The sequence below is a fragment of the Lissotriton helveticus genome, chromosome 7 (genome assembly GCF_964261635.1).
Source record: "Lissotriton helveticus chromosome 7, aLisHel1.1, whole genome shotgun sequence".
NCBI classification, from domain to species: domain Eukaryota; kingdom Metazoa; phylum Chordata; class Amphibia; order Caudata; family Salamandridae; genus Lissotriton; species Lissotriton helveticus.
The window spans coordinates 1,540,081,609-1,540,094,306 of NC_136068.1; the positions used below are offsets into that span (position 1 = coordinate 1,540,081,609).

General features: G+C 52.2%; 1 protein-coding gene and 2 pseudogenes across 1 annotated transcript in view; 1 reads left to right on the forward strand and 2 right to left on the reverse strand.

The window, feature by feature from the left end:
• The window catches only part of LOC144767527 (uncharacterized), a 279,414-nt gene that overhangs the window by 233,849 nt on the left and 32,867 nt on the right, over positions 1 to 12,698 (reverse strand). The gene's annotated exons all lie outside the window — the stretch shown is intronic.
• On the forward strand, positions 791 to 2,708 carry LOC144771351 (18S ribosomal RNA; annotated as a pseudogene).
• LOC144771352 (18S ribosomal RNA) lies at positions 10,659 to 12,422 on the reverse strand (annotated as a pseudogene).

The window sequence follows — 12,698 nt, forward strand, 5'->3', positions numbered from 1 at the left end:
GAAGTTTCAATGGGGGCTCATTTACCTCCCCGATCCCAGCCAAGGCTTAAGAAGGCTGTGCACATTTGCACCTTTGGTACCCTGTCACTCAGTGCACACGGATCACAATAAAGAGTGGTATTTTTTTCTCCGGATTACAAGGGAAAGGGTACCTTGTCCCCTTGATGTCTGGTGATTCTGAGGCAGGCAAAGCCAGGGCCAGAGCCTGGGCCTGCCCTGTGGGGCCCCCAGGGGCCAAGGTCTGCACCTGCCTCCCAGCCCTTTCAGATGGGCCTTTCCTCCAAGTCTGCCTTGCTTGGGAGCAGGCAGGGACGTGAAGCTGGTATCCCTATGCAAGGCAGCCTACCAGGGAGGGCCCGGCAAGCGCTGTGTACTCTGATGGATTAGGCACAATTGGTCTGTTTAGGGATGGACAGCCTGGCAGCTTGCGCCCCCCAGTGGTCTGACCAGAGTCGAAGGGGTCTGGTAGTGCCAGGTCCCGGGCAGGCCGACTGGTGGTCCGCTCCCCGCGTGCCACACTGTCACCCTCCTCCACCCAGCGTATTTGTGCAGCACCTCAGAACGACGATTCCATGGGGTGTCACTGAACCCCTGGTCTCTATCAGGCTGCATCTCGGCCCGCCTCTCCTTTTGCAGAGAAGGCTGGGCCTGCCGGTGCGCGTGTGATTGCACCTGTCCCCCAAGAAAGCCCCCCAGGTGTATGGGTTCCCCCACAGGGCTTCTGAGGGGTTTGAAGGTTGGTCGGGGGATGGATATGCGGCTCCCAACAACCCCGTCCAGCAGGTGCGGCTACTTGGTTGATCCTGCCAGTAGCATATGCTTGTCTCAAGGATTAAGCCATGGACGAGTAAGCACATATAGCCGGTCCAGTGAAACTGTGAATGGCTCAATGGATCAGTTATGGTTCCTTTGATCGTTCTATCTGTTACTTGGTTAACGGTGGTAATTCTAGAGCCAATACATGCAGACCAGCTCTGACCTCTCAGGATGCGTGCATTTATCAGACCATCACCAATCCGGGCTCAACCATACGCTTTGGTGGCTCTAGATAACCTCGGGCCGATCGCACTTCCCCGTGACGGCGATCATACACTCAGATGTCTGCCCTACCAACTTTCGATGGTACTTTCTGTGCCTACCACCGTGACCACAGGTAACTGGGAATCAGAGTTTGATTCTGGAGAGGGAGCCTGTGAAAGGCAGAAGTGTGCAAATTACCCAGCCACGACTCAGGGAGTTAGTGACCAAAAATAACAATACAGCGCTCTTTCGAGGCCCTGTAATTGGAATGAGTACACTTTAAATCCTTTAAGTCTGGTGCCAGCAGCCATGGTAATTCCAGCTCCAATAGTTTATATTAAATTTGCTGCAATTAAAAATCTCGTAGTTGGATCTTGAGATCGAGCTGGGGTCTGCCGCGACGCGAGTTCCTGCTTGTCCCATCTCCTGCCTCGCTGCACCCCCTTGATGCTCTTGAGTGAGTATCCTGGGGGTCCAAAGCATTTACTTTGAAAAAAGTAGAGTGTTTAAAGCAGGCCAGCCACCTAAATACTTCAACTAGGAATAGTGGAATAAGACTCCGGTTCTATTCTGTTGTTTTTCAGAACTGGGGCCATGATTAAGAGGGATGGCCAGGGGCATTCGTATTGTGCCTCTAGAGGTGAAATTCGTAGACCGGCGCAAGACGAACCACAGTGAAAGCATTTGCCTAGAATGTTTTCATTAATCAAGAATGAAAGTTGGAGGTTCGAAGACAATCAGATACTGTTGTAGTTCCAATCTTAAACAATGCCGACTAGTGATCTGGCTGCGTTATTCCCATGACCCACCGAGCAGCTTCCAAGAAACTAGAGTCTCTGGGTTCTGCAGGGAGTGTGGTTGCAAAGCTGAAACTTAAAGGAATTGATGGAAGAGCACCTCTAGGAGTGGAGAATGCAGCTTAATTTGACTGAACACGGGAAACCTCACACGGCGCGGGCATGGAAAGGATTGACACATTGATGGCTCTTTCTCGATTCTGTGGGTGGTGGTGCATGGCCGTTCTTAGTTGGTGGAGAGATTTGTCTAGTTAATTCGGAAAATGAACGAGACTCCTCCATGCTAACTAGTTACGAGACCCACAGTGGTCAGCGTCCAACTTCTTAGAGGGACAAATGGCATTCAGCCACATGAGATCAAGCAATAACAGGTCTTTGATGCCCTTAGATATCGAGGATGCTCATGCGCTACACTGAGTTTGAGTTTGAGTTTGCATAGCGGAAAATCACCCAAAGGTCTCATAGCGCTTGCAGAAATTCAGTGAGAAACAGAGTGGTGGGCAGACCTAGAAGAGCCAGGTTTTTAAGTTTCTTCGGAATGTGTAATGGTTGGGTTCTGAAAGGATCAGGAGGTGTCTATCCTTCGCCGACGGGTGTGGGTAACCAGCTGAACCCTGTTCATGATAGGGATTGAGGAATGCAATTATTTCCCATGAACGAGGACTTGCCAGTAAGTGCGGGTCATAAAGTCGGGTAGATTAAGTCCCTGCCCTTTGAACTTACCGCCCGTCACTACTACTGATTGAATGGTTTAGTGAGGTCCTTGCATTGGCCCCAAAGCGGTTGACAACGGCCCCGGTGGAGTGTTAAGAAGACGATCAAACTTGACTATTTAGAGGAAGTAGAAGTCGTAACATGGTTTCTGTAGGTGAACCTGTGGAAGAATCATTAACAGAGGAGCGGCGGACTGCGCCATCCTGAAATAGTATTGTGCCTCTAGCGGTGAAATTCGTAGACTGGCGCAAGACAAACCACAGTGAAAGCATTTGCCTAGAATGTTTTCATTAATCAAGAATAAAAGTTGAAGGTTCGAAGACAATCAGATACTGTTGTAGTTCCAATCTTAAACAATGCCGACTAGTGATCTGGCTGCGTTATTCCCATAACCCACCGAGCAGCTTCCAAGAAACTATAGTCTCTGGGTTCTGCGGGGAGTCTGGTTGCAAAGCTGAAACTTAAAGGAATTTATGGAAGGGCAGCTCTAGGAGTGGAGAATGCAGCTTAATTTGACTGAACACGGGAAACCTCACACGGCGCTGACATGGAAAGGATTGACGGTGACACATTGATGGCTCTTTCTCGATTCTGTGGGTGGTGGTGCATGGCCGTTCTTAGTTGGTGGAGAGATTTGTCTAGTTAATTCGGATAATGAACGAGACTCCTCCATACTAACTAGTTACGAGACCCACAGTGGTCGGCGTCCAACTTCTTAGAGGGACAAATGGCATTCAGCCACATGAGATCAAACAATAACAGGTCTTTGATGCCCTTAGATATCGAGGATGCACATGCGCTACACTGAGTTTGAGTTTGTATAGCGGAAAATCACCCGAAGGTCTCATAGCGCTTGCAGAAATTCAGTGAGAAACAAAGTGGTGGGCAGACCTAAAAGAGCCAGGTTTTTAAGTTTCTTCGGAATGTGTAATGGTTGGGTTCTGAAAGGATCAGGAGGTGTCTATCCTTCGCCGACGGGTGTGGGTAACTAGCTGAACCCCGTTCATGATAGGGATTGAGAAATGCAATTATTTCCCATGAACGAGGACTTGCCAGTAAGTGCGGGTCATAAAGTCGGGCAGATTAAGTCCCTGCCCTTTGAACTTACCGCCCGTCGCTAGTACTGATTGAATGGTTTAGTGAGGTCCTTGCATTGTCCCCAAAGCGGTTGACAACGGCCCCGGTGGAGTGTTAAGAAGACGATCAAACTTGACTATTTAGAGGCAGTGGAAGTCGTAACATGGTTTCTGTAGGTGAACCTGTGGAAGAATCATTAACGGAGGAGCGGCGGACTGCGCCATCGTGAAACCCTGGGCCGCCTTCCAGATTAAACATGCACACTGTAGGCATATTTGTGGGTGGGTCATCAGATTGATCGTGGGACATAACTCAATCTTGAAATCACATCAGTCTTCGACTGTCTGGACACTTGACTTTGCTGGACTTTGACTGGAACAGAGACTGTATCCAGGAAGACACCTGCTGCTCCTGGTCTCGCTGTTCTGCAAGTCTTCTTTGTCATCTTTGTCTGTGCTTCTTCCAGGATCTTCAACAGACCTGTGGGCATCAAGGACACCCGAAGTAATCTCCCTTGGAGTGAAGGAGTCACTCCCCTGCATCTACAGGGTCCTCAATGAAGCTGATCAGTCTGCTGCTCCTAACGTCCCCCAGACTTCGAAAGGCTCAGCAACACAGGTGGTGGTTCTGCAACTCCCTCGAGGCCTGACCTTTCCTCTCAGCAAGTTTGAGGCTTGTGTCCCTGGTCAAAACCGATGGGACCGAACCCCTGTGCACTGTGTAAACTTGCCATTGCAAAGAGATCTCTGGCTACAAGATGATCTAGCCTCCAGCAGCTCTTCATGCCAAGATCTTCGTCCTCACCTCATCCTCTGCACTTGGGCCTTCATCTTTGGCGAGCTATTCGAGGTACTCTTGCGACTCCTGTGCCTTTTGACTGTGGGCCCTCTGGAGGGTCTTCTCTTGCTTCAGTGGGGTCCCCTGCTTGCTCAAGGCCTGCTCTGACTCTCCCGGACTTGGTGAGTCACTTGGACTTAGCTGGTCCCAATACTGCTCCTTCATCATTTACGTCTTTTGCTGGTGCCAATGCTTGTTTGTTCCTTGTGCCCCCAGATCTTCTGAGTCTCTGGCCCAAGTCCTGACTTCGGTCGAAGTTTGCATTCCACTTTATTAGTATATGGTTTGGTCTCGCCCAGGAGACCACTATGTATTGTGCTTACTTACCTCCTGCAATTGAAGTGATAGTGTATCTGTGTTGATATCTCCAGGTAGGAGATACACCAATGTATTAGTGAGTGTTGTGTAATAAATAGACATATTTTTATAACAAACATTGTGTGGTTCTGTAGGAAAGTAGGATCTGCTTTCATGGTTACCCCCACTTTTTTCTATTGTTATTCTGTTTCTGACTAGTCTGACTGGGATCCTGCTGATCAGGACCCCAGTTGCTGTGCTTCCTCCCTAAATTTGACTATGGTAAGTACTGTGGTACCTTCCCAAATGGCTATTGGTGTATCCTGCTAAATCCCAAGTATATGGAACTAAGGTACCCAGTGTATAGGTACACCAAGTTTCTCCCATGTGCTTCAGCATGTATTATGCCACCCATTAGGAACCACTCAACCTGTGACTATAGGCTTGCCATTTTAGCCTGTATGAGCTGGTGCTAGCACAATAGGCCCTCCCGAGACGGAACCCATGCTCACCCAGCATGAAGATACTGTGAAGTAAATGAATGGCAGAGCCTCCCGGGCTGGAACCACGCCAGATATCCCTGCTGCCCCGGGCCCTCTCGTGCCTAATCCTGGCCTGACCAGGCTTCGGGTGACCGAGGAGTGGCCTTTCTCGAATGAAAGAAGAAAGAGCCGGGCCTGTGACGCGACCCCGGCTCCTATCTGTGGGAGGTGTGCGATATGGGGAACCACTTGTCTCTTCACTTCAGGAGCCTCCAACTAGGGAAGGAGGTGGGCTACCAACCAGCCAGCCGGCATGGCTCAGGGCTGCCGCCCAAGCCGGGGACTCCATAATGCCACAGGGGTGAAGCCCAGTGGCGGACAGCTGATTTGCAGATAGTCCTCCATGCTAACCTCCCTTGTTGCCATGTACCCTGTTTGTCCTGGCCCTGTTTGGCCGGGCTAAGGGTTTGAAGTCTTGTGCGCCCCCCCCGATCTTCTGGGAGGGACTTGCGGCTATAGGACTGCCTGCTACCGTTGCTCTGGGAGCCCCCTTGTCCTGTTGGGGGGGAAATGGGCGAAGCACCTGGAAGGCTCTTCGATTCGGGGAGGCTAACTTCCAGAGCGGAAGCCTTGAATGGAGCGCAGACGGAAGGGGGCCCCCTCGATCGCCCTTAGTGCACCGCATGTTTGTGGAGCACCCGGTGCTAAATCATTCATAGATTACCTGATTATGGGTCAGGGATTCTGAAGTTGAGCCGAGCTTGTGTCCCTGTCGTGGGTGCCTGGAGGACCCCCTTCACCACACCTGAGGGTGGGTCCCTCTTACGCCAGGCCAGTGGGAGGGACGTGGAGGGTAGAAATGTGGGCATGTGGGAGGCTGCCTCCACCAGGTGCAGACAGGCACGGGGGCCTCCCTCTCCGTTCCCTGCATTGCCAGGTGCAGGAATGGGGGAATGATTCCCTTGCAGGGTGACCAGATGGCTGTACCCCTCTGCACAAGTCGTTTGGAGGCAAGTAGCCCTGGGAAGAAGCCTCCTCCCAGACCCAGGCCTACTGGCTCCCTGACCCTGCAGGACCCCGTCCTGTGGCTCGGAAGCCCTCACCGAGGCTATAGTCAGGTGTTTCCAACCAAGCATCCCACAGTCACCAAATAGTCACTAAATAGGCCCAACAATGCCTGATCGACCAGAGTCCAGTCTGGACCTTCCTCAGGCAGGCCCCCTGTCCGTGACCACGGAGCCCATTTCACCCTGCCGCATGCTTGGCAGCATGGAGGACCAGCGCATGGAGCCCGGACCTCGCTGGAGCACTGCCGAGGGCGTGACCACGGCCTCCCTCCCTGCCAGAGAAGGGGGAGAGGGCTTCCTGGGCCTGCCGCTTCCCCTTTGCCATGCTCTGCTCGTTGCCTTGCGCTGGGCCTGTCGACACATGGGTGGCGCGGAGCATGGCTACCATTCAAGATTGGGGCCAGTTGGCTGCTGAGGACTTCTCAGAGCTCTCCCAGGCTCGTGTTCCAGCTCAGTGGCCCTGGTGTGGGTGCTGGGCCTTCATGCAGGAGTGGTCTCTGCTCTTTATCCCAGATTCAGTACAGGAACAAGAAAGTCCTCCACAGCCCTGCAGCCACCCTGCCCTGGGTACTGTCACCGCCATACCGTGGGCTCGGGGTGCTGCCATGGGTAGGTGCCTTCCACCTTCTTGGAGCCCAGGAAGCCAAGGAGAGTTAAGTCCAGGCCACATCCTCTCCCCACAGACCTGACTGGGAAGCTTATTTTCCTAGACTATGAAGCCCCCACAAAGTGGGGGCTTATAGAGCCACGGGCAACCTGGCCATGAAGCAAGGCGACCAGATGGCCCAAGGCGACCCAGTGACCGGATGGCCCATGGCAACTGAGGCAGGATCCAGTCACACGGCAGTCCATCGATGAAAGAAGTAGCCATGCACTCTGAGGCCGGTGCTCAGGAGGCTTCTTCCCAGGGCTGCTTGCCTCCCAACGACTTGTGCAGAGGGGTACAGCCATCTGGTCACTCTGCAAGGGAATTATTCCCCCATCCCTGCACCTGGCAGCGCAGGGACAGGAGAGGGAGGCCCCCATGCCTGTCTGCACCTGGTGGAGGCAGCCTTCCACATGCCCACATTTCTACCCTCCACGTCCCTCCCGCAGGCCTGGCGTAAGAGGGACCCACCCCCAGGTGTGGTGAAGGGGTTCCTCCAGGCACCCACGACAGGGACACAAGCTTGGCTCAACTTAAGAAACCTTGACCCATAATCAGGTTATCTATGAATGATTTAGCACCGGGTGCTCCACAAACATGCTGTGCACTAAGGGCGATCGAGGTGGCCCCCTACCGTCTGCGCTCCATTCAAGGCTTTCGCTCTGGGAGTTAGACTCCCCGCATCGAAGAGCCTTCCAGGTGCTTGGCCCGGGAACCCCCATTTCCCCCCCCCCCCCCAAAGGAAAAGGGGGCTCCAAGAGCAACGGTAGCAGCCATTCCTATAGCCGCAAGTCCCTCCCAGAAGATCGGAAGGGACCGCACAAGACTTCAAACCCTTAGCCCGGCCACACAGGGTACCTGGCAACAAGGGATTGTCCCCCCATCTGCACATCAGCTGTCCGCCACTGGGCTCCCCCCCTGTGGTGTTATGGAGTCCCCGGCTTGGGCGGCAGCCCTGAGCAATGCCGGCTAGCTGGTTGGTAGCCTACCTCCTTCACTGGTTGGAGGCTCCTGAAGTGAAGAGACAAGTGGTTCCCCATCTCGCACACCTCCCACAGATAGGAGCCAGGGTTGCGTCACAGGCCTGGCTCTTTCTTCTTTCACTCGAGAACGGCCACTCCTCGGTCACCTGAAGCCTGGTCAGGCCGGGATTAGGCCCGAGAGGGCCCGGGGCAGCAGGGCCTTCTGGCGTGGTTCCAGCCCGGGAGGCGCTGCCATTCATTTTCTTCACAGTGGGGTCATGCTGGGTGAGCATGGGTTCCGTCTCGCGAGGGCCTATTGCACTAGCACCAGCTCACACAGGCTAAAATGTCAGGCCTGTACTCACAGGTTGAGTGGTGCCTCATCGGTGGCATAATACATGCTGAAGCCCATGGGAGAACCTTGGTGTACCTATACACTGGGTACCTTAGTACCATATACTAGGGACTTAGCAGGATACACCAATAGCCATATGGGAGGGTACCACAGTACTTACTATAGTCAAATTTAGGGAGGAAGCACAGTAACTGGGGTCCTGATTAGCAGGGTCCCAGTCAGACTAGTCAGAAACAGAATAACAACAGTAAAAAGTGGGGGTAACCATGAAAGCAGATCCTACTTTCCTACAGAACCACACAATGTAGTTATAAAAATATGTCTATTTATTACACAACACTCACTAATACATTGGTGTATCTCCTACCTGGAGAGATCAACACAGATACACAATCACTTAAATTGCAGGAGGTAAGTAAGGACAATACACAGTGGTCTCATGGGGGAGACCAACCCATATACTAAGAAAGTGGAATGCAAACTTCGACCGAAGTCAGGACTTGGACCAGGAGACTCAGAAGAACTGGGGACACAAGGAACAAACAAGCCTTGGCACCAGCAAAACACGTAAATGATGAAGGAGCAGCATTGGGACCAGCAAAGTCCAAGGGACTCACCAAGTGCGGGAGAGTCAGAGCAGGCCCTTGGCAAGCAGGGGACCCCACTGAAGCAAGAGAAGACCCTTCAGAGGACTCACAGTCAAAAGGCACAGGAGTCGCAAGAGTACCTTGAGTAGCTTACCAAAGATGATGGCCCACGTGCAGAGAATGAGGTGAGGACGACGATCTTGGCAGGAAGAGGTGCTGGAGGCTAGAGCATCTTGTAGCCAGAGATCTCTTTGCAATGGCAGGTTTACACAGTGCACAGGGGTTCGGTTCCATCGGTTTTGATGAGGGACATTAGCCTCAAACTTGCTAAGAGGAAAGGTCAGGACTCGAGGGAGTTGCAGAACCACCACCTGTGTTGCCGAGCCTTTCAATGTCTGGGAGACGTTAGGAGCAGCAGACCGGTCAGCTTCATTAAGGAGCCTGCAGATGCAGGGGAGTGACTGCAAGGGAGATTACTTCGGGTGTCCTTGATGCCCACAGGTCTGTTGAAGATCCTGGAAGAAGCACAGACGACAAAGAAGACTTGCAGAACAGCGAGACCAGGAGCAGCAGGTGTCTTCCTTGATACAGTCTCTGTTCCAGGCAAAGTCCAGCAAAGTCCAAGTGTCCAGACAGTCGAAGAATGACGTGATTTCAGGATTGAGTCTTGTCCCACGATCAATCTGAGGACCCACCCACAAATATGCCCTTTCATACCATAAGAAAGGGGTTAGGACAGCTCAGGGGTCCCTCCCAGCGGAGGGGCTGGACAGAGGGGAGGATACAGAATCTTGTCTGTTGTCAACAGCAGCACTAGCTTGCTAGCAGACCCTGAAAGGCTGTCACCAGGAGTCCTGGGGGCTTTCCAGAGGAGCCCCACATTGCATGGAATCATACCCTAACACCGGTAATGATACCAAACATGCCCAGGTTCAGCCCAGACACTTTATAGTTATCCATCGTGTAATGAAGCATCACCACTATATGTATCAAAATGACAGACGCACTTACAAAGCCTGTAGAAATAACTCGGGGGATTGTAGGGGTGTCCTGCTCATGCAGGGGCACCCTAACAATTATAACTCAGCACCCTGCCTTCAGGATTCAAGGGCCTGCCTAAGGGGTTTTAAGTGCAGTGACCTCAGATATAAAGAAACTTATATTTGTCATAAGTGGGGCTAGCACCAGCTTACACAGGCCACAATGGTAGGCCTGTAGTCACAGTCGGAGTGGTCTCTCATGGGTGACCCAGGGGAGACCCCTGGTGTACCTATGCCCTGGGTACCTTAGTGCCATATACTAGGGTCTTAGCAGAGAACCCCAGTAGCTAATTGGGAAGGTACCAAAGTACTTCCCATAGTCACATTTAGGGAGGGAGCACAGTGACTGTGGCCTTGATTAGCAGGATCCCAGTCAGACTAGTCAGAAACTGAATAACACCAGGCAAAAAATGGGAGTTACCATGCTAGAAAGAACCTACCTTCCTGCACACTGCCATTCAGTTACAGCAGGGTCGTGCTGAATGAGCGTGGGTTTAATCTCGGGAGGGCCTGCTGCTGTGTACCTCCCAGAGGGGCAGGGGAGTGGCCTGCCACCCGTCCCCAGAACCTTGAACATTCATCAATTGGTTTCTCCCCACTGGAGGAGCCCATCCCACACCCAGTCCACACCCAAGCGCCCCAGCAGCCGCAAACTGCTCCACCAGACATGGAGAACGGGGCAGGGCCAGGCCCTGTGCCTACAGTGTGCATGTTTCATCTGGGAGGCGGCCGAGGGTTTCAGGATGGTGCTGTCCGCTGCTCAGGCCGCTCCTCCGTTAAAGATTCTTCTACAGGTTCACCTACGGAAACCATGTTACGACTTCTACTTCCTCTAGATAGTCAAGTTTGATCATCTTCTTAACACTCCACCGGGGCTATTCTCAACCGCTGTGGAGCCAATCCAAGGACCTCACTAAACCATTCAATCAGTAGTAGTGACGGGCAGGGACTTAATCTACCCAACTTTATGACCCGCACTTACTGGCATGTCCTCGTTCATGGGAAATAATTGCAACCCTCAATCGTTATCATGAACGTGGTTCAGCTGGTTACCCACACCTGTCGGCGAAGGATAGACACCTCCTGATCCTTTCAGTGTAGCGCATGTGCATCCTCGACATCTAAGGGCATCAAAGACCTGTTATTGCTTGATCTCATGAAGCTGAATGCCATTTGTCCCTCTAAGAATTTGGACGCCAACCACTGTGGGTCTCGTTACTAGGTAGCATGGAGGAGTCTCGTTAATATCAGATTTAACTACACAAATCTCTACACCAACTAAGAACGGCCATGCACCACCACCCACAGAATCGAGAAAGAGCTATCAATGTGTCAATCCTTTCCGTGTCCGTGCCGTGTGAGGTTTCCCGTGTTGAGTCAAATTAAGCTGCATTATCCACTCCTAGAGGTGCCCTTCCATCAATTCCTTTAAGTTTCAGCTTGGCAGCCACACTCCCCGCAGAACCCAGAGACTATTGTTTCTTGGAAGCTGCTCGGTGGGTCATGGGAATAACGCAGCCAGATCACTAGTCGGCATTGTTTAAGAGTGGAACTTACAACGGTATCTGATCGTCTTCGAACCTTAATGAAAACATTCTTGGCAAATGCTTTCGCTGTGGTTCGTCTTCCGTCGGTCTAAGAATTTCACCTCTAGAGGCACAATACGAATGCCCCTGGCCATCCCTCTTAATCATGGCCCCAGTTCTGAAAACCAACAGAATAGAAACGGAAACCTATTCCACTATTCCTAGTTGAAGTATTCAGGTGGCTGGCCTGCTTTGAACACTCTACTTTTTTCAAAGTAAATGCTTTGGACCCCTGGATACTCACTCAAGAGCATCAAGGGGGTGCAGAGAGGCAGGAGATGGGACAGGCATTAACTCATGTCGCGGCAGACCCCAGCTCGATCCCAAGATCCAACTACGAGCTTTTTAACTGCAGCAACTTTAATATATGCTATTGGAGCTGGAATTACCATGGCTGCTGGCACCAGACTTCACTTCCAATTGATCCTCGTTAAAGGATTTAAAATATACTCATTCCAATTACAGGGCCTCGCAAGAGCCCTGTATTGTTATTTTTGGTCACTAACTCTTTGAGTCGTGACTGGGTAATTTGCACACTTCTGCCTTCCACAGGCTCCCTCTCCGGAATCAAACCCTGATTCTCCGTTACCTGTGGTCACCATGGTAGGCACAGAAAGTACCATCGAAAGTTGGTAGGGCAGACATCCGAATGTATGATCGCCGTCACGGGGAAGTGCGATCGGCCCGAGGTTATCTAGAGCCACCAAAGCATATGATTGAGCCCGGATTGGTCATGGTCTGATAAATGCACGCATCCCGAGAGGTCAGCGCTGGTCTGCATGTATTGGCTTTAGAATTACCACCGTTATCCAAGTGACAGATGGAACGATCAAAGGAACCATAACTGATTCATTGAGCCATTCACAGTTTCACTGGACCGGCCGTATGTACTTACACATGCATGGCGGCTTAATCCTTGAGACAAGCATATGCTACTGGCAGGATCAACCAAGTAGCCGCACCTGCTGGATGGGGTTGTTGGGAGCCGCGTGACCATCCCCCTAGCGACCTTCACACCCCTAAGAAGCCCGGTGGGGAAACCCACACACCTGGGGGGCTTTCTTGGGGGACAGGTGCAATCACACGAGCACCGGCAGGCCCAGCCATCTCTGCGGAAAGGAGAGGCGGGCCGAGGTGCAGCCCGATAGAGACAAGGGTTTCAGTGACACCCCTTGGAACCGTTGTTCTGAGGTGCTGCAGAAATACGCTGGGCGGAGGAGGCTGACAGTGT